A 26,954-nucleotide genomic window follows, 5' to 3' on the forward strand; every position below is an offset into this window, starting at 1 on the left:
CATTATAAAAAACTCAAATAATACAGAGAAAGAAATAAGCATCTGAAACTCGACAGTTCAGAGACAATTACAGATGACATTATTTGAGATATTACATATGCATACAACACGTGGAAATATGTATGCATTTTACATAAATGGGTTCATACCATTCATTTTACTCTGAAAGTTGCTTCCTTCCTCTAACACCCATCTGCTGCATGTAGTGGATATTTTTCCATTTAAAGAGGAAAAGGATCTACACTGATTTTAATAGTGGTACACATGATCATTTTCCTGTATCATGATGTGCTTAACAAGGCATCTATTCATGGCGATGTACGTTTCTAATTTCTCCATATTATAATCTGTGTTTAATAAATAGTCCTGAGCATGGTTTTGTTCTTTTATCCTTTTAAAACAGTTCCTTGGGTAAATTCTTAAGAATGGGTATGGTGGATTGTCCCAGCGTCTGGACGTTTGGCCTCCTCACTGCATCTGTACCCTTTGCCATGTTACTTTCCAGCACTTTTCCTTGTGAGCAGGGTGCCACGTCCCAGCTTTGGGCTCCGGTGACTCGCTTTGGTCAACGGGATGTTAGAAACGTGGTGCAAGCAGAGTCCCAAAGGTGTTTTTGCAATTGAGTTGCTGCCGTCGCCATGAGAAGGACATTCCGAGCCAGCCTGCTGGTTCCGGGAGAGTGAAAGCAGAACGAGCCCAGGTAAACGTATTCAGTGAAGCTCTAACTGCATCAGAGTCCTCACCCAGCCCGCAGGCCCCTGCGCGAGCCCGGCAAGGTCAGCAGAACCGACAACCCATCCGCCGTTCTGTGAACACGAACAGATTGTCTGTGGATGCCAATGAGGCTTTGTGGGTGTTTGTTACAAAGCATTAATGTGGCGATAGATAAGCGATATAGTGGGATTTGGCTATTGAATTTTTTTTATTGGTACCTATATTGATTTGTAGTTTTTCTAAGCCTTGATACATTTTTCTGGATTTTTTTTTAAAGGTGATAAATGCAGTTTAGTGGAAGTGATTTCATACACCCATTATAATTAGATGGAAGTAAAAGACCAAATCCAACAAGCAAAAACTTCCTTGCTAGTTTACAGACCTCATTCCCATCTTGGGTTTTGCATTTATCTTGGCTATTTGTTTTTCATGTATATGAAAATCATGTTAATAGTTAATGTTTATTTATTTTTGAGAGAGCATGAGAGAGAGAGAGAGAGAGAGAAAGACAGAGCACGAGTGGGGGAGGGGCAGAGAGGGAGGGAGACACAGAATCTGAAGCAGGTTCTAAGTTCTGAGCTGTCAGCACAGAGCCTGATGCAGGGTTCGAACTCACGAACCGCGAGATCATGACCTGAGCCGAAGTCGGACGCTCAACCGACTGAGCCACCCAGGCGCCCCAAAAATCATGTTAATAGTCAAAATGAAGATGAGTGATTAGTTGTTCAATTACAGAAAGAAAATAGAAAAGTTAAATTACTAAGAAAAAGAAAAAAATCACCAAATTGATAATCCAAATTTGTTTATTTATTTACTTATTCATTTATTTATTTGTAAATGTTTATTTATTTTTGACAGAGAGAGCGTGTGCACATGAGCAGGAAAGGGGCACTGAGGGAGACAGAGGATCTGAAGGCAGAGCCAGATGCAGGGCTCAAACCTACAAACTAACCTGAGCTGAAGTTGGATGCTTAACAGACTGAGCAACCCCAGGGCCCCTAAACTAAATTTACTTTTAAAGTTGTCTTAAAAGATTGTTAGTTTACTTATATTTGCATCAGTCTCATAAACTCTTATAAATGTTATAGCATTTAGTTTTGACCGTCATTCTAATTAATTTTAGGGCTGTGATTCTGGCCTCATTTTTCTAGCCTTGTACCCATGGCCCCATATTAATATTTATGCTGAACTAATAGAAAGTTTTTGTCCATTCTCACTTTAGACTTTGAAATGAGATCATTCGTTCCCATCAGTTAAGCAGAATTGAATTTCATTGCATATTCAGTCCAATTATCCTTGAAATCCACCAATAATCCCCAAACTTCATCAGAGTGATTAGTATCCATGTATTCTATGCCAAACCTTCCACTTAGAATTGTAATTAAGAAGATGGATATTTTAAAGTTTCACCTTTTTGTCCCTTCTCAAAACCACCACTTTTTGACTGTTTTGATTCTTGTAGACTGTGCATTGTGTGTGGTTTCTGTACCTTCCCCATCTGAGTCCACGATCTATCCCTTCAACCACATCCTTAACATCAATCACCATGTTCCCTTATCTGTTAGCTTTCCTCTGCACCTATTATAAGCTGCTCTCAACCCAGGGCAACCCACCCCTCCACAGGAGGACCCCACTGAGGAGGGTTACATCTACCATTCCCCTGGGGCCCTCGCTCTACTTCTGTGTCCAGCATTATTGGCAGATGATCACTTTTGAGGAGAAACTAATGACCATTCAGAGTGTATATTCTTAAAAACATTAAAAAAATTTTTTTTTCAACGTTTATTTATTTTTGGGACAGAGAGAGACAGAGCATGAACACGGGAGGGGCAGAGAGAGAGAGGGAGACACAGAATCGGAAACAAGCTCCAGGCTCTGAGCCATCAGCCCAGAGCCCGATGCGGGGCTCAAACTTACGGACCGCGAGATCGTGACCTGGCTGAAGTCGGACGCTTAACCGACTGCGCCACCCAGGCGCCCCTTAAAAACATTTTTTTTAATGTTTATTTATTATTGAGAAACAGAGACAGAGCATGGGAGGGGCAGAGAGAGGGGGAGACACAGAATCTGAAGCGGGTTCCAGGCTCTGAGCTGTCAGCACAGAGCCCGATGCGAGGCTCATACTCACGAACTATGAGATCATGACCTGAGCCGAAGTTGGACACTTTACCGACTGAACCACCCAGGCACCCCAGAGTGTATATTCTTTTCTTTAAAAAATTTTTTTTTTAACGTTTATTTATTTTTGAGAGAGAGAGAGAGACAGAGCATGAACGGGGAAGGGGCAGAGAGAGAGGGAGACACAGAATCGGAAGCAGGCTCCAGGCTCTGAGCCATCAGCCCAGAGCCCGACGCGGGGCTTGAATTCACGGACCGTGAGATCGTGACCTGAGCTGAAGTCGGACGCTTAACCGACTGAGCCACCCAGGCGCCCCCCCAGAGTGTATATTCTTAAACTTATTTTGCTTCATGGCTTCAGACTTTCTTCCTCCCATCTACCATCTACACTACCATTGGTTATTTTTCCAAAATATGATCACATTCCTGCCCTGATTAAAAATATCTAATGAATCTCTTCTGCCTAAATTCTGGGCATGGCACCCCAGGCCTTTCACAATCTGCTGGCCACCTGTTTCTGGATTCAATTTCTGCTCCTGGCTGTGGGGAACAGAGGGAGCTAAAGGGGCAGCCAGCGTAGAACCAGCTGTCAATCAAGGCCGTGTGTGTGTGTGTGTGTGTGTGTGTGTGTGTGTGTGTGAGAGACAATTGTTGACATTCCAGGTGGGCACCACATTCTAGGGGACTGCACTCTGGAGGAATAAGGCCATAGTTTGAAAGTGTAGGGAGGTGTCTTGGGTTGGATTTCCCCTAATTTCCCTCAAGTTCCTGCAGAACTTGAGATATGTTTGTGTGAAGTCAATTTATTTGGAAATATGGTCTCAGGGAACAGGAATACAGGATGGAGGAATGAAACTGGAAAGGAGTAAGTCAATACAGGGGTAGATGATTGAACTGGACCAGCACTAGAGGCATCTTGTGTTGGATCCAGTGAGATGTCACGCGGAGTCTTATGCAGTGCATCTAAGAACTGTTTTCTTGGTGGCAGTGCAAGAGGGAGGAATGTATTCATTGACTTCTGTTCCCCATGGTCGCGAGTGGCTTCGCTGATACTCATTTCCTTGTACATCTGGATTAAGAATTACAAGTGAGGGGCGCTTGGGTGGCTCAGTCGGTTGAGCGACCGACTTTGGCTCAGGTCATGATCTCGCGGTTTGTGAGTCGAAGTCCCGTGTCGGGCTCTGTGCTGCCAGCTGAGAGCCTGGAGCCTGCTTCTGATTCTGTGTCTCCCTCTCTCTCTGACCCTCCCCCGCTCATGCTCTGTCTCTCTCTGCCTCAGAAATAAATAAACATTAAAAAAAAAAAAAAAAAAGAATTCCAAGTGATTTGGAAGACATCTTGGTTTGGCCTCAAAGGGATTCCTGGGCAGAAAGCACGTGGTATTTGGTGCAGCTTAAGGCAGGGCATATGCTCTACTTGTTCTGGGACAAAGGAAGTCAAAGAGCTAGTAACTGAAAGTGGCTAAAGTGAGAGGCGGGGTTAAGAAGGTTCCGAAATGTGCACAAGAAGCATATGACTTAGGTAGTATGTTGAGCTAGCGTCATCGAGGGAACCCCCCCCCGGACAGTCAAGCTGGACACGAGCCAGGCCTCTGCTCAGAACCTTGCTGTTTGCTCATGACCCAAGTCCCTCCAAGTACCTAGGAGGACGGATGTGATCTGTTTCTCCCTTTACCCCTCTAATCTCATCTCCATCTTCTCTCCCATCGCTTATTCCTTTCTGACCACACTGGTCTCTGTGCTGAGGCTCTCACATGCTTCTGCCTTAGGACATCTGCCGAGGCTCTGCCCCAAGCACTCTGCATGATGAGTGTGAGATTCCTAGAGATCTGTCTCTTTGTTCCTTAACATCTTTGTTCACATGCTACTCTCCCAAGGAAGCTTAGCCAGATCGCCTATTAGAAATGTTGATGCTCGTCTTACCCTCTTACACTCTTGATGCTCGTCACCTTTCCCTTTTCCTGTAGCACTTTATTACCTTCTAACATACTACAAAATTTGCTTCCTGACTAAGATTTTTATGATTTTTTCTCTCTCCCTCTACAGAAGGCCAGCTCCACAAGAACTGGCGTTTTGACTGGTTTGTTGGCAAATGTATCCCAAGTACCTGACATATAGTTGGTGCTCAAAAATGTTTAATTTTGGGGGCACCTGGATGGCTCAGTCGGTTAAGCATCTGACTTCGGCTCAGGTCATGATCTCACGGTTCATGGGTTTGAGCCCCACGTCAGTCTCTGTGCTGACGGCTCAGAGCCTGGAGCCTGCTTTGGATTCTGTGTCTCCCTCTCTCTCTCTCTGCCCCTCCCCCACTTGTCCTCTGTCTCTGTCTCTCTCTAAAAAATAAATAAATATTAAAAAAATATATATATATTTAAAAATTTTTATTTTTGAATAAGAAAATAAAACAACAACACCAAAGTGAACTCTTCTTTAGAGGAGAGGCTCACAGTTACTGCCTTTTGTGCTTTTTTTGAGTCCACAGTTTGTAATCCAGTCAGTAGGAACAGCAGCTGCCTGCTCCTAATTGGAGCAGGGACAGAGATGGGCTAGAATTTTAACCATGACCTTCCTTTTATTGAAATTCAAGCAGGGCAGTGGTGAAAACTAAGCAATTTGTTGTCCTAACAGATTTACGAATGACAAACCACAGCTGAGAAGCTTTGAAAGGAAGGCAAAATCTGTCCTAGAGAGGAAAATAATCATGATTATGATATATTTGATCATGCTGTATTTGTACCATGCTCTAACTTTCTGTGTATCATCTAAGCATTATAACAGGCATTTACAGTAGGTAGAAATTACGATCCCTACCTTAGAAGGAAATGTTTATTATCTATTTGTACTTAAGAAGAACTGAGGTAAAATTCACATAGTATAAACTTAACCATTTAAAGTGTGCAGTTCAGGGGTGCCTAGGTGGCTCAGTCAGTTAAGCATTCGACTCTTGATTTTGGCTCAGGTCTGGATCGTACGGTTTCGTGAGTTTAGGCCCCACCTCTGGCTCTGCACTGACAGTGCGGGGCCTGCTTGAGATTCTCTCTCTCTCCCTCTTTCTCTCACTCTCTGCTCCTACCTCACTCACACTCTCTCTGTCTCTCTCAAAATAAATAAGCTGAAAAGAAATTAAGTGTGCAATTCAGTGGCATTTAGTATGTTCACAGATGTTGTGCAACCATTCCCTCTATGTAGTTTTCAGAACATTTTTATCGTCTCATAAAGAAACCCTATACTCGTTATGCAGTCAGTCTTCATTATCCTCTCCCCACAGTCCCTGGCAACCACTCATTTGCTTTCTGTCTCTAGGGATTTACTTATTCTTGATTATTTCGTCTAAATGGAATCATACAATATGTGAATTTTTGCATCTGGCTCCTTTTACTTAGCATAATGTTTTCAAGGTTCATTAGGTTGTGGCGGGTATCAATATTTCATTCCTAGTAATGACTGAATACTATTCCAGTGTGTGATGTACCACATTTTGTGTATCCATTCATCTTTTGATGGGTATTTGGGTTGTTTCCTTCTTTTGGCTTTTGTGAATAGTGCTGCTATAAACATCTGTTTTTTGTTTCAACACCTGGTTTCAATTCTTTGGGCTTTATACCTAGGAGTGGAATATACTTTTATTTTTACCTACTTTGTGCTGGGGGTTTCTTTTCTGCAAGACAGAAACACTAATTGAGGTGGTATTAGATGTATTAGCTAGGTCAAATGTGAAGCAATGTTAAGAAGAATGTTGAGATGAGAAAGCAAAAATTTCAGATGAAAATATGTAAACCACAGGTTCCACATGGTTGCTATGATTAGACTGAGAATTTGACTCTTAGGCACCTGGCAGGTGCCAAAGGCTTTTTAAAGTCAGAAATGAAACCTGGAAGTAAAATGTTTACACAAGCCATGAAATCTAAGAGATGGGTTTGTCGGGGCACCTGGGAAGCTCAGTTGGATGAGTGTTTGACTCTTGAGTTTGGCTCATGTCCTGGTCCCAGGGTCGTGGGATTGAGCCCTGCATCGGGCTCCATGCCCAACTTAGGTTCCACCCCCCCCCGCCTCTCTCCTCTGCTCATGCGTGCTTTCTCTCTTAAAATGAAATGAAATGAAATAAAAATTTAAAAGATGTGTTGTCTACATAACAATGAAAAACTTCTGTACAATCAAAGGAAAAAAAAAGTTAAAAGGTAACTAGGAAACTGGAGGGAGCTATTTACAAATTGGTAATGAAACGTCAATGTATAACATGTAAACAGATAATTTAAAAATGTCACCCAATGCCTGGGTGACTCAGTGGGTTAAGTGGCTCAGGTCATGGTCTCACAGTTCACAAGTTCGAGCCCTGCGTCAGGCTCTGTGCTGACAGCTCAGAGCCTGGAGCCTGCTTCAGATTCTGTGTCTCCCTCTCTCTCTGCCCCTCCCCCACTCAAGGCCTCCCTCTCAAAAATAAATAAAAACATTAAAAAATTTAAAAATGTCACCCAAGACATTAAAGGGTAAGCAGGCATTTTGAAAAAAAAGAAGTTTTTTTTTTGAAGGGAGTAGTCTAGTAAATTAGAAAAGAATTTAAAAGATAACATTCAGTGTTGATGGGGATGTGGATAAAAGGTCAACATAAAACAGTGTTGGTGGGAGTTTATATTTGCAGACCTTTTTTGTAGGGCAAACTGATAGCATAGATTAGCATAGATCAATGGAACAGAATGGGGAGCTTAGAAATAGACCCCGCAGATCTTTGACAAAGGAGCAAAGGCACTTCAATAGAGAAAGAATAATCTTTTCGGCAAACGGTGTTGGAACATTTGGAAATCCATATGTCAAAAAAAATGAGTGGACACACAGACCTTATACCTTCCACAAAAATTAACATATTGTAGTGAAACTTCAAAACATGAGGGATGGAAAGAAAATCCTAAAGACTACCGGTGATAAAAGACAGATTACCTACAATGGGAAGAAAATCAGAATGATATCAGACATTTCATCAGCAATACTTGATGCATAAAACAAATATTCAGCATATTCAGGGGCAGTGGGAGGAAGAAATGGACGCACGGATAGAACTTAACGTACCTCATCTGGCTGTGAGAGGAGGTATTGAATTCTGTAGCTTGCAAATCCAGACTTAAACCCATACAGAAAGCTAGAGTGTAGCCTAAGCCTGGGGTCGGGGGTACAATTAACTTGTAAGAAAGAGAAGCGAAAGCAGGCGTGTTAAGGAGAAAATGATTAGTGTGTTTAGTCGAGGCTAGGCTAATTCAGTGGTGTACGTCTGGATAGCTGTAATTTTCCTCAACTGTGTATTTATTCTCTTTATACCAATCGTGACAAGGCAGTTACCAAAGATACTCATTTAATCCCTGTGCCATACTGTACTTTCTATAGAGGCTCTAGCAAGTGACAGGCTTTACTGTAGAGAAAGCCTTCTGGTCAGTGTGATTGCTCAGAGCATGACAGCTCCTTCTGCTGTAAAACATGATTTGGGGAGAGAGGCTTTTGCTCAGAAACAATGTAGTTTAGCCTAGTCAGTTAATCAAAAAGTGTAATGCTGGGAGATGTAATTTCATCATGTGGAAAACTTTCGGCGTATTATCTCATCCACTCACCAAATGCGGTCTTGCAATTAAAATCCCTCCATATACCAGCAGATGGAATTTTATGCAAGCACACATAGACGTGTGCCAGGAGAGTAAGAGAAGTTCCAAAGCACAGCTGCCTCCTCTACCTGACATAGGACTGAAAGAACCAAATTTATAAGTGAGTGCTTGCCAGACGGCAGACCTCTCAGCTTAGCCAATTATGTAAATGGAACTGGAAGAATGATTTGTACCAGGCACAGTTTCGGACGAAAGCCCCATTGTTGTAAAGCCCTATCCTTGGTCTACGTCGTTTTCAAAGTTTTTTGCTTTCTTTCCACTTTTGATTTGACTTTCCTGACTTCTGGAGAAGCAGCTGTGGGCGTACAGAGTAAGACCTTTCTTAAATTGATAATCTTCATAAAGACATAAGATCGGCAGAAACAGGGCTCAATTCGGCAGCACATGCACTAAAATGAACCATACAGAGAAGATTAGCATGGCTTCTGCTCAAGGATGACACACAAATTCGTGAAGCGTTTCATATTAAAAAATCAGCAGAAACGTTGGGATTAAAAATTTTTGGTTTTAAGTTTATTTTTTTGAGAGAGACAGAGACAGCATGAGTCGGGGAGGGGCAGAGAGAGAGAGGGAGAGAGAGAGAATTCCAAGCAGGCTCCGTGCTGCCAGCACAGAGCCCAGTGTGGGGCTCGGACCCATGAACTGTGAGATCATGACCTGAGCCAAAACCAAGAGTCAGACGCTTAACCAGACTGAGCCACCCAGGGGCCCCATGAAACATTGAAATTTTAATCACTCACTGTGGTATGTTTATGAGGTCAACAGGTAGGGATTTTCAAGAATTGGCCAAATATATTTTAAAACATTGTCTTTTGGTTCCTTCAAGCCAAATCAAAGCCTAGAATATGTTGATCGTAGAACATGCCTTTAGGACTGTAGCAAATGCCTTATTTATTTGTGTCCAAAAGTTATCTTGGGACCCCCATAGATTCAAAAAGAGTAATTTTTATGGCAGCGTCAGACCAGCACAGTTTTTACATATTGTGCTCCTGCCCAAGTTTCATTTGGAGAAAGCTTAACAAGTATGTGAACAATACCGTGGCCTAGATGGAGACCGACTTTAGGAACCTTAGTTCACAGACCACATAGTTACTTACTTGATTTTGTAAAACTGTTTTCTTTCCAAATATGTGTAATTTTATGGTTCCCGACTCTCTTTTCCCAGGTGTTTAGCAGTAAAATTCCCCTGAACTGCAATCATATTTAATAGCTCCTCTTGGGGTGTGGAGAAGGAAATATAAAAAATAGAAGGGGTAGGAAATGAAACTACTAGAAACAATAAGATGATTCATTAAGAAGCCCAATTATAAATTAACATACAAAATCAGGAGATTTCTTATGTAAAAATATTAATACATTTTATATAAACTGTATAGAAATTTATATAGGAAATATAATAGAAAAATATGTTCCATTCATAATGGCATTACAGGACATAAACCATACAGAAATAAACTTAACTAAAACTGTAAAGGTCCTTTTGGAAGAAAACTGTAAAATTTCATTGTGGGGCCATAAAAGAGGTCTTGAGTAAATACATTAAGTACTTTGTTTTAAGTCTCTGAATATTTATCATGATTTTGTTATTTAAATACAAATTGTGGACATTTTCTTAAGGCAGTAGATGAGTTACAACAGGCCTTTATCACATGCATAGAACCTTACCGAATGGGTATACCTACTCTTAGCAGTTCCTAATGGCAAATATTAGAATGTTTCCAATTTTTCTGTGTTGGAAACAATGTAACAAGAACTTCCTCATGCATATATTTTTTTTTCTTTATTTTTATTAAAAATTTTTTTTTAATTTTTTTTTTTCAAAGTTTTTTATTTATTTTTTGGGACAGAGAGAGACAGAGCATGAACGGGGGAGGGGCAGAGAGAGAGGGAGGCACAGAATCGGAAACAGGCTCCAGGCTCCGAGCCATCAGCCCAGAGCCCGACGCGGGGCTCGAACTCACGGAGCGCAAGATCGTGACCTGGCTGAAGTCGGACGCTTAACCGACTACGCCACCCAGGCGCCCCTTAAAAATTTTTTTAATATTTATTTCTGACAGAGAGAGAGAGAGAGAGAGACAGAGACAGAGACAGAGCATGAGTGGGGAGGGGCAGAGAGAGAGGGAGACACAAAATGTGAAGCAGGCTCCAGGCTCTGAGCCGTCAGCACAGAGCCTGACGCGGGGCTCCAACTCATGGACTGTGAGATCATGACCTGAGCTGAAGTCAGACGCTCAACCGATTGAGCCACCCAGGCGCCCCTCTTTTTAATTTTTTTAACGAAGCATGACTTTTCTTTTTTTTTTTAATTAAAAAAATTTTAAAAAATGCTTATTCATTTGAGAGAGAGAGAGAGAGAGAGTGAGAGAGAGAGAAAGAGAGACAGAGTGTGAGTGGGGAGGGGCAGAGAAGGAGGGAGACACAGAATCCGAGGCAGGCTCCAGGCTCTGAGCCATCAGCACAGAGCCCGTCTCAGGGCCCAAACCCACGAACCATGAGATCATGACCTGAGCTGAAGTTGGACCCTTAGCCAACTAACTGGGCTACCATGGCGCCCCTTTATACCTGTATTTCTATGTATTCACTTACTAATTTCTAGAAGTGGCTCAAAACGTCTGCATGTTTAATATTTTGGCAAATGCTGTCAAAATGTACTCCTACCAGTGCTGTTTTACGGTGCCTTTTTATCCGTGTTCCTTTAATACTGAATGTTATCTCTTAACATTTTTTCTCAATCTGCTAGATTCTCCCCAAATACAACTATTTTTTTTTCTAAATGCCTGTTTATACTCAGGTTGTCTTTTTGAAAAACATGATTTGTAGGTGTTATTTATGTATTATGGACATTGAACTTTTGATACGTTTGCTGCTAATAATTCCCTCCGACTTTCTAGTTATCTTTTAACTTTTTCCCCTTTCGTTGTACAGAACTTCTTCGTTTTTATGTAGTCAAACCTGTCTTTTAGATTTCATGGCTTCTGTAGATATTTTACTTCGGGTTTCATTCCTTACTTGGAAAAGCCTTTGACACCTGTCAGTTGCCTAGGAGTCAAATTCTCTGTGTAATTGTAGCAACCATGGGGACCCTGAGGCTACCAGTTTGTGACTCCAGTGGCTTCTCCTCCTGGTGAGCAGGTCTTGGCTGTAAGTCACTGCCTGCATCTGTCTCTCCAGATTACAGGGTGTTATCTGCCTTGTTACCTCAGTTCTGTGATGGGTCCAAGGAAAGCCACTGATTTTCAGTTTGCTCAGCTGTTTCTTGTTGGAATGTAAGCGTGATAATTTCTAATCTTTTTGCATCTGGGAGCAGAAACTGGAAGCCTTTTACCGTAAATTATTTGTATGTAAGTGCTGAATAGGTTTATGTAGATCCAATTTAGCAATCTAGGTTTGGGCGGGGCATGGAGGGGTGGCATATCAGGAATCAGTGTTGTCTAGTTAGCTGCCTAGGTAACATCCGAAAGAGTTTTTAGACAGCCGAGAGAAGACATCAAGTGGTTTTATATCCAGGTGTGAGTCAGGTAAAGAGCTAGGGCTGCAGATAGATTTTCCGAGTCAGCGTAAATGCGGTATTGAAAGTCTTGGGTAGCTTCCTGTCTCCCAGCAAAAGTCCTTATTAGTACATTCTGTGCGAGTCTAAATGGTCTGGCTCTTGGTATTTCCCCGACCTCCCCTTCTCCCCTTGTTCACTGAGCTTAAACCACACTGACGTCTTTGCTAGTTCTTAAATAAACAAGGTCTGCGCTGGCTTCATGGCCTTTGCCCTTGCTGTTTCCTCTGCCTGTAATGTTTTGCCTCCTGGTGTCTTCTCTCACTTTTCCTATGTCTCAAAACCACCTACTCAGTGAGGCCTTGCCTAAAATTACTTATGTCAAATTCAGCTGCCTGTCTGCGTGCCTCGTATCTCCCTTCTCCTTAGCGTGTGTCACTATCTTACATACTCTGCGATATATATTGTTTATGCCCTATTTCTCCCAATGAGATTGTTAGCACCACAGGGAAAGGGACTTTTCCTGTTTGCTTCACTGTATCCTGAGGTTTTAGGGCCACACTGTAGAAGTAAAAAGAATCAGGTGAAAATAAATTGAAACTATGTTGTATTTAGGGGCATCTGCGTGGCTCAGTCGGTTAAGCATCCAACTCTTCTTGATTTTGGCTCAGGTCATTGATCTCACGGTGGTTCGTGGGATCGAACCCTGTGTTGGGCTCCACGCTGACAGCCGACAGTGTAGAGATTACTTGGGATTCTACCTCTCCCTCTCTGTGCCCCTCCCCTGCTCGTACTCTTTGTCTTTCTCAAAATAAGTAAACATTAAAAATTATATTGTATTTAACCCATTCTATACCAAGTATTGTCATTTCATGTAATATAATCATATAATCACTATAAAAATTAGTAATGAGATAATTTACATTCTTTTTTTTTATGTTTGAAGTATTCAAAGTCTGGGGTGCATTTTATACTGACATCGCATTTAATTTGCACCAACCACATTTCAGGGGTTCCAGAACCACATGTGGCTAGAGGCTGCTGTGTTGGACAGCTCTATGAGACTTGTGGGCTATGTTAGGATTGGGACATTTTTCTTAGGAGAAGTGGGATGTTACTGAAGTGGGGGTTTAGGTAGATTCAGAAGTGACATGATCAGTTTGGTGTTAACACAAATAACTCTGTGGCAGAGTAGAGAATGAATTGGAGGGACTCAAGAGTCTGTGCAGGGAGATCGGTCTAGGAGGCTGTGAGAGAGATTTGCAGAGAAACAGATGTGGTGCCTGGACCAGGGTGCTGGCTGTGGGAGAGCAGAAGAGAGGATTCAGGAGACATTTAGCCAGGACATTCCACAAGGCTGGACAAAAATTGGTTGCAAAATAGTGAGGTAACTTTATAAGTTAGATAATAGTTTGATTATAATTATCTTTTGTCTCCTGGAAGAGAACAGATTGGAAACGGTGACAGTGGCACTTAGTTTTTAGTGGATAAATCTAAATGGCCACATGATGGCGCCAAAACCTCGATAGTTAGTGTGGCTGTTCAGACCTGTGGGCAAATTCCTTCCACAGAAATGTCGCCACCTTCACTTAGTTATTTTATTTTAAAAAACAAATTCATTGAGGATAAGTGAAATTTTGTCAAAGTAATGTTTTAGTTCTAATCATGTTCTTAAGTCAGTAGGTAAAACTGACTTAGTTCTCATTATTTTATACTTGCAGAACTGGAGTTGTCTAACCCAGAGTGTGCCGAAGAAAGATGAAGTTCAGTATTTATTTATTTAAGTATGAGACCAGTAGGATCTGTGTATAATAGCATCGCCCTTTTTTTGGGAATGCAAACATTTCTCCAAAGTGCATCGGGAGAGATACCAAGCTTTAATAAGAGACGATTATGAAGTTGGTGAACCCAGATACCTCAGTATAACACTTGAAATGATTGGTTAGAGGAAGTACCCTACCCTGTACATAGTAGGTTCTTAATTAATATTTGCTCATGGTGACTGCGAGTATGAATTAAGGAAAACTCAAACCACCTGTTGGCCCAAGTTGGTTACTTTTTCCAAATTAAGTAGTCAGTTTTTGTTGGATACGAAGCATGGAATTTAGAAATCTGTAAATGTTAGAGATCCAATTTTAGCATACCTTGAAGACCCAAAAGAGGTCATTTATTCACTCGACAAACATTCTCTGAGTGTTTACTATGGGTTCAGGGCTATGACTTCAGGATCGGCACATGACCTTTAGTGCTATTAAATGATTGATTACCTTCTAGAAATGTAAATGCCCCAAGCACTCACAGCCGCAAGGATCATCAAGCGTAAAACTTCAAGTGCTGAAGGTCAAGAACCATAAGTGCCACCCGGTCCCAGCAAGTCTTCACCAGGGGCTGGTTTCACAAAGTGCCAGAAAACACTGGGATAGTATGTGCCATTAAAGTATCATCAAGGGTTACAAAGTGCTAAGATACTGACATCCAGAAGTGCAAGTTCTGTTAGCTTCTAGACCAGAGGTCAGCAAACTCTGGCCTGCAGGCCTACCATCTGCTTTGGTAAATGAAGGTTCACTGGGACAGAGCCACACCTACTCATTTACACATAGTCTATGGCTGTTTTTGTGCTGGAATAGCAGAGTTGAATAGTTGCAACAGAGACCTTTTGCTTGCAAAGGCTAAAATCTTTACTATCTGACTATTTAAGGGAAACGTCTCCTGACATGCTCTAGACCCACAAATGCCCTCAGTCTCTAACCACAAGTATCATTAATTCCTGGAACTAGATTTACCTCAAATACTTTTTTTTTTTTTTTTTAATTTTTAATGTTTTTGTTGTTTTGTTTTTGAGAGAGAGAGAGAGAGAGACAGTGCGAGTGGGGAAGGGGTAGAGAGAGAGTGGGGGAGACACAGAATCCGAAGCAGGCTCCAGGCTCCAAGCACAGACCCAACACAGGGCTCAAATTCAGAAACCATGAGATCATGACCTGAGTCAAAGTCAGACGCTTAACCTACTGAGCCACCCAGGTGCCCCTGCCTCAACTTTAAATCACGCTTGCTACCAAGTGCAGCCAACACCTAGAAATGCAGTTCTATCAATGAGTAAACTTACAGAAAACCATCCTGGGAGGAGTGATTAAGAACTGGCAAGAAAGTTCGTAGACTCTGTCTTTGCATTTCAATCAGAATAGGTTATAGAATGTAGACAGAGGTTATAGGTTTTGTCAAAATTCTCATGTTAATTATTCTCGCCTCTAATTTTGACCTTTCTTGTGGATATTGTTTTTGTAAAAGAAGAAATAAAGGGGAGGAAGTATTATATTTTTCATATGAATTCTTCTTGGATATTAATTTTCAGTTTCAGGAGTACTGATTTCATTAACCTTGAACTATCAGAATGTGGATAAAAGATTATGAATATAAATGAACTCAGAGTTAGAACTTGTCGACATCTACTTTAATAGCAATCTAAATACTGTCAGAAGGGAAAGGACTGCTCTGGCAAGTTTAGTGACTAGGCTGATGTGAGGGCTTGAAGGCACAAATGTTATGTCACATAATGCTCATTTGTTACTTTTTGAATTTAAAAAGTAAAAAAAAAAAAAAAAGTTCACCAGGCGTAGCAGGTGGGGGTCCCAGTAGGGTCCAAGCATCTGGAAGGAACAAATTGGCTGACATCTGAGACTTAGAAATCAGTCTGCAAACGAAATGCCCCTGAGAGTGAGCAAGGAATCAACACTGTTTCTATACTCAAAGTCCCAGGAGATCCTGGGTGCCATCAAAGAGAAACAGAAAAAGGCATGAACTGGAGTCTGAAGTGCTCTTTACCAGTTGCATGGCCTGGGACAAGACTCTTAAATCTGAGCCTTGGTTCTTCACACATAACTTGAAGCTCATCATCACTGTTATCAGTCTCCCCATCAGCATTTCATAGCATCCTCACTGGTGTTTGGAAGTTGCTCAGTGTGATCGACTGTCTCTTTTGATTCTCACGGAAGGCAGAGATTATGTTCCTCTCTTGACAGGTGACATAATTGAAGCTTAAGGTAGAGGTGACTTCCCAAGGTCCCACCGGAGACCATGACAGGGCTGGACTGCTCCATGGCCCATTGCTTTCACCCCATGCTAAGGAAACCTGCTTTGGTATAACTTTTTTTGAAAGGTGTTTCCAAAGCATATTAGTAATCAGAGTGTTACTGTACTTTATTTGGTAATTTCACTTCTGGGAATATCAAGGAAATATTCCTATAAAAGTAAAGTGAATAAAGACATTCACTGCAGCATTATTTATCATGGTAAATAATTGGAAACTTCCTAAATGTCCAGCAAAGGACGTATGTCACAGATAATGACATACTACATAGAATCATAAATATTCACCCTGAGGCCTATTTAGAAGTATGGTAGAATGCATAAATCCACTCTGTGAAAACCTGGGATGTACCATTTTATCCACATTATGATGCCAATTCAGTGAAAGTTTGCCTAGATATGGAAAAAAAAGAATTGAGAAGTACAAAGAAAAATGTCAACATTTTTTTCCTGAGGTAGTGACATTTCGGGTAAATTTTTCTTCTGTTCATGTCATTATAATCCGTACAAAAAGTGAACAGGTTGGAAATGCAATGCACACTTACACTCGTTCCTCGTATCTAATAGAATCGTTGTGAAGACCAAACAAGAGAATATGAGTGAGTAACTGGATAAACTTGATACACTGTGAGACAATTCCGATACTATCATGAAGAAGTCTGACCTGTGCGTTAGGAGATGTCTCGAATTCAAAGGGAAAGAAGCCCTGGGATATCTGCCCTCACCATCTAGGTCAGAGATCAGCAAGCTATGGCCCCAGGGTCAAACCCTGCCTACCACCTGTTTATGTATGGCCCTTGAGCTAAGCGTGATTTTTTTTTTTATTTTTTATTTATTTATTTATTTATTTATTTTTTTAATATTTATTTTTGGGACAGAGAGAGACAGAGCATGAACGGGGGAGGGGCAGAGAGAGAGGGAGACACAGAATCGGAAACAGGCTCCAGGCTCTGAGCCATCAGCCCAGAGCCTGACGCGGGGCTCGAACTCACGGACCGCAAGATCGTGACCTGGCTGAAGTCGGACGCTCAACCGACTGCGCCACCCAGGCGCCCCAGATTTTTACATTTTTAAATGGTACCCCCACCCCCCCCCCCCGCAAAAAATAGAAGAATATTGTTTCACGACACATGAAATTATATGAAATCCAACTTTCAGTATCTATCAGTAAAGTTTTATTGAAACACAGTAACACCTGTTTATATACTGTCTATGGCTGCTCTCCTGCTACAAACAGAGCTGAGTAGTTGCCATAGAGACTGCATGGCCCAGTTTAAAATATTTACTATCTGGCCTTTTACCAAAAGAGTTTACTTACCTCTGACAGAGGCCAGCTCAGTTCTCCCGTCTTGTCCAGGCCTCGTGAGATTTTTATTCCATAGATTTTTCTCCCTTGCCCTTACATGGTTACAAATGCTGTCTTCTTAATATTTAGATTTTTAAAGATGTTTTTAACACATTAGGGATGAAGGCCAGTGAGCGGCTAGGACACTGACAAGGGTTACATGGCGGTGTTTGCCAACCTGCAAATGTATGTTCCGATAGCTGCTCACTGGGAGGTATAAGACCCATACTGGTCATCTGGAGATCCAATCTTTGATCTGTTCAAAGTTTGAGCCACATGGGCCTCTGTTCCTCCATCTGTAATAATGAAGTTGACTGGATGATTTCTGAGGCCCCTTCCCGCCCTACATTTCTGTTAAGGACTGTGTCATTTCGATACTTGGTGGTTCTTCATAGCATTGAGTGTTTGGCTCTTTTAATGATCTTCCTGACTCTGGGACAAGTAATCAATCAAGTTTAAGACCAGGAATCAAGACTTAAATGCCTCCCTGGCTCAGACGAGTCAAATAAATGAGAGCACCCACCTGAGGTAGTACAGAGGTCATGTTAAGCATGGTGGTGAGCTACAGAGTGCTTGCCCCATCTAAAGGGAGTGGCTGTGACTAGACTGCAGCCTAGTTTTGCTAGATCTTTCATATTTTCAAGAGATAATAGAAAATATGGATTTTGATATGAAATCTTCTAATGTTGGATGTTTAAAAATTTTTAAAAATACAATGTATACAGCCCTCACAGGCCCCTTCCCTTTTTCTCAAATACAGAATGGGCCTCTGGGTCACCATTTTAAGAACTCTTACCTCCGCGTGTAGGAAATTCTTACATAGCCTCCCACTGAGGTTACCCAGCAAAGTTTCTCCAGGAACCCTTGTCCATCACAAAATCCTATCTTCAGACGTGACATCAGGCTGACATGGCTGAGCATGTCTCCAAATGGACTTGGGCCTTGTGGTCACTTAGAACTTGAAGGATTTCAAAAGGCTGTTAGTATCAGGGCTCTGATTCTCTGATAATACTGTGTCCAAAACTTTTCAGATGAGTAATCCTGGCCCAACTCTCCCACCACCCCCACCTTTGTACTCACTTTGAAGTTGATCTTCTCTCTCTTTGGTTTCATGCAGTTAGCTAGATGGACTGTTTAGTCGATCTAACAGTCCTGGGAGCGGAGAGCCTGGGCCTACACTGTAAACAACTTGTAAACACGCTATCCTTTTATTTCTTCTTTTTGTCTGGTGGTGGGCACATGCAAAGGGTTTATTTATTCAATAGATGTCTACTGAGTGTCTGCTGTGTGTAATAGGAGTTGCTGCAGGGACTGCGGACACAGCATTGAACTACAGAAAATCTTACTCTCGTGGGACTTACAGTCCAGAGGGGAATGTGACAGTGATGTCACATAAGGGGAAAGCGTGTAGTATTTTCTGTGGTATGGTTGTGGAGGGCTTCTCTGAGGAAGTGACATTGGAGGAGAGGCCCAAATGAAATGAGCAAGCCATTAGAGTATTTCTAGGTAGAGGGAACAGCAAATACAAAGGCCCTGAAATAGATTTCTTGTTGTGTTGGAGGAATTTCAAGGTTACAAATGTAGATGGAGAGCAGTCAGCCACGGGAAGAGTTATAGGAAATTGAATAGGTAGCCAGGTGCCCAATCACACAGGTTCTTACCAATATGGTGAGGACTTTTCTTTTAAGGATGTAGGAAAGCCATTGGAAGGGTGATATCATCTGATTTACCTTGTAAGAGGCTCCCTCTGGCTGCTGTAGGGGTGCAAGAGTTCGCAGCAGGGAGACCTGTTAGGAGGCTCTGGTGGTGACCCAGGCAGGTGGATGATGGACTTGGCTGGTAGAGGTGGATGTGTGGAGAAGCAGTTGGATTTGAATATATTTACGGTAAGTAGAGGTAACTTGTGTTCACCGTTTAAGCTAACTCAAAGGCCATTTTCTTTGAGAAATACTTCTTGTACTGTTCTTCCATGCTGGGTTTCCCTCTTCTGTGATTCCCCCAAACAGCCCATGCTCACCTCTGTTAGACACATGATATTGCACTGAAATGCTATGTCCTGTGTTCGTATCTGTCTATGCATTCTGTTGTTTCAGATCCGGGACGACACTTTATTTCTTTCTAGTGCCTGGTACTAAGCCTGCACATAATTGGTGTTTAATGAATGTCTGTTGAGTAGATATATAAATCAACAAATTAAGAGGAAACATTTGTTAGGAAGAAGGAAATTTATTGGGCGATAGCTGAGTTGAGTATCATACCGTCAGTGGCTGGTAATTTTGGTGGAAAGCTTTTGTGAACCTCAGCGAGCCTGGGTTTATTTGACTTCATTGTAAGGCTTTTCTCGGTCGTCTTCTTATATATCCCAATCAAACAATTAATTGAAAACTTCCCTTCTGGTAAATAAAATCTGGTAGATAAAACAAAAGACACTTCCTGGGTCTAGGACTTTATGATACAACAAATTACTTAATATGCAACTTCTGAAGTTTCATAAAAAATACTTCAACCTTTTCTCTACCTTTGAGAGTAGATAGTAATTTGAAGCTTATTGATGGTGGAGGGATAATTATAGATGTGCCATTTTATCTCTCAGAGCCTCTGAAACTGAAGCATTTAAAATGATATGCTATATGTTTATACAGCCCCACAGCCCATGTGTCAAATTTTCCTCTCCTTTGTACATGAGATATAGAAGAAAAAAGTGTCAAAAATGATCTTACTGGAGAAATGCTTTGCATGTTGTTAATTTTCATGTGGCGATACTATAAAAGGAATGATATGAATATAATTTTGAAATGAAAAAGGGAAGAATAAGGTGAACAGATTTGAGCCAAGGAGTGGGCAGTTGGGGACCAGACTACTTTTCGGGCTTTATTCCTTTTTATTGGCTCACTTTCTGGATTTGACCAGGGAATGCGAGATAAAATACTAGTAAGAATTATCGTTCATTTGTTCATTTACTCAATCAGTAAATAAGCAAACAGTGGCCAAGGCATGGTATTTGCAGTGGGCATACTAAGTGTCGACTGAGGGGGGAGTCTGTCAGCTAGGGTTGATGTTGTTGCATTGCAGATAATAGAAAACCAAATAGAGGTTACTTTTCTCATAAGATGAGGTCAGAGATAGGCAGTCCAGGGCAGTCATTACTGTCCCATGAAGGCTCTTTCTGGCTCTCTCTCCTGCCATCCCTTGGATTGTTGCTTTCATTTTCATGTTTGCAAGATGGCTGCTTTACCCTAATACTGTGTTGTGTTCCAGATATTTTTCATGTATTCTTTACGAAGCACGGTGCCCAGCTCATGGGAGGCACTCAAATATTTATTGAATAAATGAGTATATGGCGATTCAGTGAAAATATCTGAAGCACAAAAGTGCATAAAAGCAAAAGCTAAGTATTCCAAATTATTATTTTTTTTTTAATTTTTTTTCAACGTTTATTTATTTTTGGGACAGAGAGAGACAGAGCATGAACGGGGGAGGGGCAGAGAGAGAAGGAGACACAGAATCAGAAACAGGCTCCAGGCTCTGAGCCATCAGCCCAGAGCCCGACGCGGGGCTCGAACTCACGGACTGTGAGATCGTGACCTGGCTGAAGTCGGACGCTTAACCGACTGCGCCACCCAGGCGCCCCAAGTATTCCAAATTATTTAATAGCCTATCATTGTCAGATGATCTGAGCAATTCATTGTTGCAATGTCACAGGCTGTGTTCGCCGGACGTAGGCACAGAAGATGTGGTTTGGGGCACAAGATAGTTATCAGGGATTAGTACCTTGAAACGAAGAGGGCTGGAAGCAGTGGGGAGAAGGTGATGTGCAGTGAAGGCCCAGCAAAGCTCTAGAACAAGCATTGCCTGTTGTAATTGTCATGCATTGAGTTGAAGTGGCCTGTCCCTACTGACCCTCCCGGCACCCGTCAGTCGCCTGATGCAGGCTGCTCTGGGAAGGGCACGGGCTTGACCAAGGTGGCTCTCTGTAGCTCGTACTGGGAGGGAGCTGACAGCTGCCCACTGACGATTATACTCTTCACAGCTGGGCAGCCTGTCTTTTCCTGAAGAATAATCTGGGTGGCATATCTCCATATCTGACATTTCACTTGACTTGTCATAACACAAAGAGCAAATAACAAGATCCAGGAAATAAGAAGAAAGGAGAGAGAGGGCAAGCCACAGAGCTCAGTTCCATCGCAGAAAGCTCAGCTTGAGGAAAGAAAATGATGGCTGTGGATGCTGCAATGTAGAGGTGACTTTGCCCACACAGACGTAGCATCAGTTAAGGAGGGCTTCTCCTTGGACAGAACTCTGTATTTGTGCAGAGTGTTTCATTGGCAGAAAGTTCTGTTCAAAACTGAATTGACTGAAGGAGTATGGTTTATAGATGGGATTTCTAATGCAAGCTTGCCATTGTCTCAGCTCTAAATATGCAATCCGTTTGCAGATCCTGAGGAGAGCCGCACCTTGTGGCTGGAAGTAGCTCGTTTCAGGGACTGAATGGTTTGCTTTGTGTGCCTCCATAGAACGGGATCGTGTGGATGCTTCCTTGATTTTAAAGGGCATCAATTATTTTTCCCTGGAATTTCATGATTATATCCATCGTCTGTATATGGATACCTCGCAGTGCTTGCTTACAGTCCTTTTTCTTTGCCTTTCACTTCCCATATGCTTCCCATATATATGTCCTTGGTATACAGTCCCCTCACCTGGTATGGTTGTCTTGGTCAATTTCTGACTCTCAGATGACTGCAACTAACCAAGAACCAAGCTGAATTTGGCTCAGAGAGTATTCGCTTTTAAGTAATGAAAGATTCCTGATAAAGTAAATGCGATAGGACCCCAGCGAATGACTCAATAATGGTGTAGATGGTCCCTTTGGCATGAGGTGGCAGAGATATTTGGGAACGGGAGAAGAACAGGAAGAGGGGGCCAGACTTGCTTAAACTTAACTCTGTTTAATAGACGACAAATTGATGGTTACCAAAGGGGAGGCGGCAGGGGGATCAGTCAAATAGATGATGGAGGTTAAAGAGTCACTGATCATGGTGAAAACATAAAATAATAAAAAAAGAAAAAAAATCCGAAACCAGGTTATACTGTTTTATGAAATAAAAAAGAATACAGTACATTTTGAAATTAATTATCTGCATACAGCGTATTTTGTTTCTGAATATTGCAAATAACAGGTTCCCATTTTCACCAATCATAGTCTTCTTTGTAGACAACCGTGTGAGCCTTCTCAGAGCTATCTAAACACAATCATGAAAGCATATGAGAGGAAAATGGAGTCATTTTGGTGTTGGCATTCTCAAATCAAAACTATTATTAAAGACAATAAAGTCCTTCTGATGAGACCCTAGACATTTTCAACAGTAATCCCTGGTTTTTAATGAGATGACCTTGTTTTGATTTTGTATTTTATCCTTTTTATTGTGTGTTTTATTCTGTTGCTCTTACTCGTGTTACTGCTTTTGAAGATTCTGAATAATGTCTTAATTATTTTGGTAGGAGTTCATCATCAAAAGCAAATTGCTCTTATTAGAAATGTAACTGTTGTGTTTTGCTTTGGGAAGGAATATTTAAAAAGGCTCTCCACATTTCTGAATAGGACGGTTTACTTCTGGCCACACGGGATCAGCCACCACCTTTGTGGCCTCCTCGAATGGAATCAAAACCTGTGTGAATTCATTCTGCACATAGACAAGATGAACAGAAATAATGCCTTCTCATTGAAAGCTTTGCATTTTTATTTTAACATACTTGCTTCCCCATTATAAAAATAATGCAACTTAATTTATTATGGGAACTGTGAACAATAGAGAACAACACCTATGTGTACAACCTAAAAATCTCCTATAACCCTACTCAGAAAGGGCTGCTGTTAATATTTTGGTGTGTTTCTGATGAGTATGTTAAATTATTTCTATTATGTGTTATATATAATATGTAATGTTTGCATATCTAAAACTGTATAGATAAGTAAACATAATCTCATAATTTGCCCTTTCTACTTAATTATTCAGAGCATTACTGCTTTGTTAGAGCACACTTTCTAGTGGTTGCAAACAGTTATGACATGGATGGATCAACTTTCTTTAAGCAATTGCTACTCTTGGATATTAGGTGTTTTCAGTTTTTATTGATGCTTTTGTATAAATACATGACTGTTCATAGTCTTTGAGTTCTAATATTTGTCTTAGAATATATTCCTAGAAGTGCAAGTATTGGGTCAAAAGGTAGACAGATGTTTGCATTGTTTGATACTATTGACTAATCATGTTACAGAAAATATAGTCCATTTATATAGTCACTTGCAAAATTAAGAAAGCATATTTCCTGATATCCTCCACAAACCCTGGTTATTGTCATTAAAGAAGAGAGGGGGGCAACTGGGTGGCTCAGTCGGTTAAGCGTCTGGTTTTGGCTCAGGTCATGATCTCTGGTTTGTGGATTTGAGCCCCACATCGGTCTCTGTGCTGACAGCTCAGACCCTGGAGCCTGCTTCAGATTCTGTGTTTCTCTCTCTCTCTCTCTCTACTCTGCCTCCACTCACGTGTGCACATACTCTCTCTCTCTCAAAAATAAATAAACATTAAAAAAATTAAAAAAAGAGAAAACTTGCAGTTGGATAGAGAAATACCAGGGTTACTAACAAGGATGGACATTTTTTTCCTAACTTTATTTGGAAAATGCGCTTCTCTTCTTGTTCTTTGCCCTTTTGCTGTTGACACATTTAATGTTTTCTTTTTTTTTTTTTAATTTTTTTTTTCAACGTTTATTTATTTTTTGGGACAGAGAGAGACAGAGCATGAACGGGGGAGGGGCAGAGAGAGAGGGAGACACAGAATCGGAAACAGGCTCCAGGCTCTGAGCCATCAGCCCAGAGCCCGACGCGGGGCTTGAACTCACGGACCGCGAGATCGTGACCTGGCTGAAGTCGGACGCCCAACCGACTGCGCCACCCAGGCGCCCCGCATTTAATGTTTTCTTATTGCATGACCTCTTGAGCTATTAAGAATAGTAACTCATACATGTCACACATGATTTCCAGTTTACCTTTATTTTTGGTGTTACTTGCCTATATGTAACTTTTAATTTTTCTGTACTGTGGTATATCTCTTTTTCCTTCATTATTTATTTGTTTTTAGGTTTGAATATTTTCATTATACTTGACACCAAAGTTTTCCTCTTGGAAATTTTGGGCCTTAGTAAAGCAAACAGGGCAGCATTTTGGGGGTGCAAATGTAGGCAGGTCGAGAAATATATGTTTACCCTTTTTTTTTTTTTTTTTTTTTGGTATCATACTCTGGTCCCAAATGGGTTATTGTTTCATCTTCAGACTTTTATGTAGCATGGAAAAAAAGCAGTACTTCGTGTTTTGTTTTGTTTTTTTTTTTTTAGGCTGTTTTAATGCACGCTAATGTTTTTGCTAAGAATTTCATGGCAGATCTTGGAGTGCCTGGCTGGCTCAGTTGGTAGAGCATGCAACTCTTGATCTCAGGGTTTGTGAGTTCAAGCCCCATGTTGGGCACGGAGCTTGCTTAAAAAAAAAAAAAATAATTAAAAAAATTTCATGCCAAAATCTTGAAAATGTGGGATAACCATGTGATGCAGAGAACATATGCTTCGGACCCAGACCCACCTGAACTGGAATCCTAGTTCTACTTACTAACTGACGGTCTTGAGTTCAGTTTCCTCATCTGAAAAATGAGATCAGTAATCCACCTCATGAGTATGTATGACATACTAGGGTGTATTTTCCCTTCCTCCTTGTCTGTTTTCCTTTCTCCTTCCTTTTCTTCTCTTCTTTCCCTCCCTTCCCTCGCACCCTTTCTTTCCTTGCATATTTACGTTGCATGGGTGAATGAGTAAATAATACTGGAAACTAGAATTTATTCAATAAATAAAAGTCTCTATTAATCTTTTAGGTCATAGGGCTGTCACGTCTTTATCAGGTTGAAATTCTCTTCAGTGCATCCAAGATTATGCTCCTTTGGTTTCTTTTTTTTTTCTTTTTTTCTTTTTTTTAACGTTTATTTATTTATTTATTAAAAAAAAATTTTTTTTTTCAACGTTTATTTATTTTTGGGACAGAGAGAGACAGAGCATGAACGGGGGAGGGGCAGAGAGAGAGGGAGACACAGAATCGGAAACAGGCTCCAGGCTCTGAGCCATCAGCCCAGAGCCTGACGCGGGGCTCGAACTCACGGACCGCGAGATCGTGACCTGGCTGAAGTCGGACGCCCAACCGTCTGCGCCACCCAGGCGCCCCTAACGTTTATTTATTTTTGAGACAGAGAGAGACAGAGCATGAACAAGGGAGGGTCAGAGAGAGGGAGACACAGAATCTGAAACAGGCTCCAGGCTCTGAGCTGTCAGCACAGAGCCCGGCGCGGGGCTCGAACTCACGGACCGTGAGATCATGACCTGAGCTGAAGTTGGCCGCTTAACCGACTGAGCCACCCAGGCGCCCCACTCCTTTGGTTTCTTAGAGCCAATGGATTTAGATCATTTGGATTTACTTGCCCTGGTATTATTACCTTTCCCTTACACTCACCGAAGTTCATCTGTTGTCATTTTACTCCTACCACCTTGGCCTACTTCTATTCCAGAGATCTTTGTTTATCTGCAAATGTGAGTTTTGTTTTTGTTTTTGTGTGTTTTTTTTTTGAGCTTTCCCTTTTCACATAATTTAGAAAAATATTAAGTGCAGAAACTATGATGTAGCCTGGGGAGATGTTTTTTAGACATTGTCATTTATCCAGAGCAGCTGTTGTGTTTCTCTAAATTAAATAAATGGAGTAGTAGCACAGCTACTTTCTGGGGCATCTTCTCAACTCAAAAATGGCTCCTTAACTGCCTCTTTGACCCACAAAGAGGGGCCCCTGCAGCCACGTTTGCACTATGTAATCCCTGCCCTCTAGACCATTGCTGATTGCACCTGAGGGATCCAATCAGACGATAGCTCTTGGAGCTAAAGATCTGGAACTGAGGGGCGCTACCTTTTTCTGCTTTTCAGAATGTAAACTCGGGGTTGTAAAGTGGCCATCACGCACAGTTGTGTGACCTGAGAAACAGCAAAATGGAAATGCCAGAAAGAGCCAGAGAAAGAGAGAGAGACAGACAGACAGACAGACCGAGGGGAGGAGGAGGGAGAAAAGGAAAACATACAGAGAGAGGCCATGAGGACTTTTTAGGCCTTGATCTCAGTCCCTTCGGGAGGCCAGATTGCATTTCTGCACTTGGAGTTCATGAGTTATCCCTTCATCATTATGGCAACTTCTCATTTTTCTTAATCTAGCTCCAATTAGCTTCTCTCAGATGCAGCTAAAGAGACCTTTATCTTTTTCTCTTTTAGCTCAACTGTGTACTATTGGGTGAGTCTTTATCTCTGTCTTCTATTTGATTCCAGAAAGTGTTGTGGGATTTTTTTTTTTACCTCAGTGCCTGGGGTTCGTTATCTCGCCCCTTCGAAGAATGAAGAGGTGGACACAAAATGAGCAGCAGGCAGAAATGTATTAGAGTATAAGATTAGAAAGGAAGCATAGTAGGAAAGCTCTCTTTACAGA

The 26,954-nt window shown here is 41.5% G+C and overlaps 1 non-coding gene across 1 annotated transcript; it reads left to right on the top strand.

Annotated features, from left to right (window-relative positions):
* The first annotated feature begins 8,846 nt into the window (after window positions 1–8,846).
* Window positions 8,847–8,949, top strand: LOC122492457. Its single transcript, XR_006299644.1, has one exon. It is a non-coding gene; the product is annotated as a U6 spliceosomal RNA (small nuclear RNA).
* The last annotated feature ends 18,005 nt before the right edge of the window (window positions 8,950–26,954 follow it).

This window comes from Prionailurus bengalensis, chromosome C2, assembly GCF_016509475.1.
Source record: "Prionailurus bengalensis isolate Pbe53 chromosome C2, Fcat_Pben_1.1_paternal_pri, whole genome shotgun sequence".
Lineage (NCBI taxonomy): Eukaryota > Metazoa > Chordata > Mammalia > Carnivora > Felidae > Prionailurus > Prionailurus bengalensis.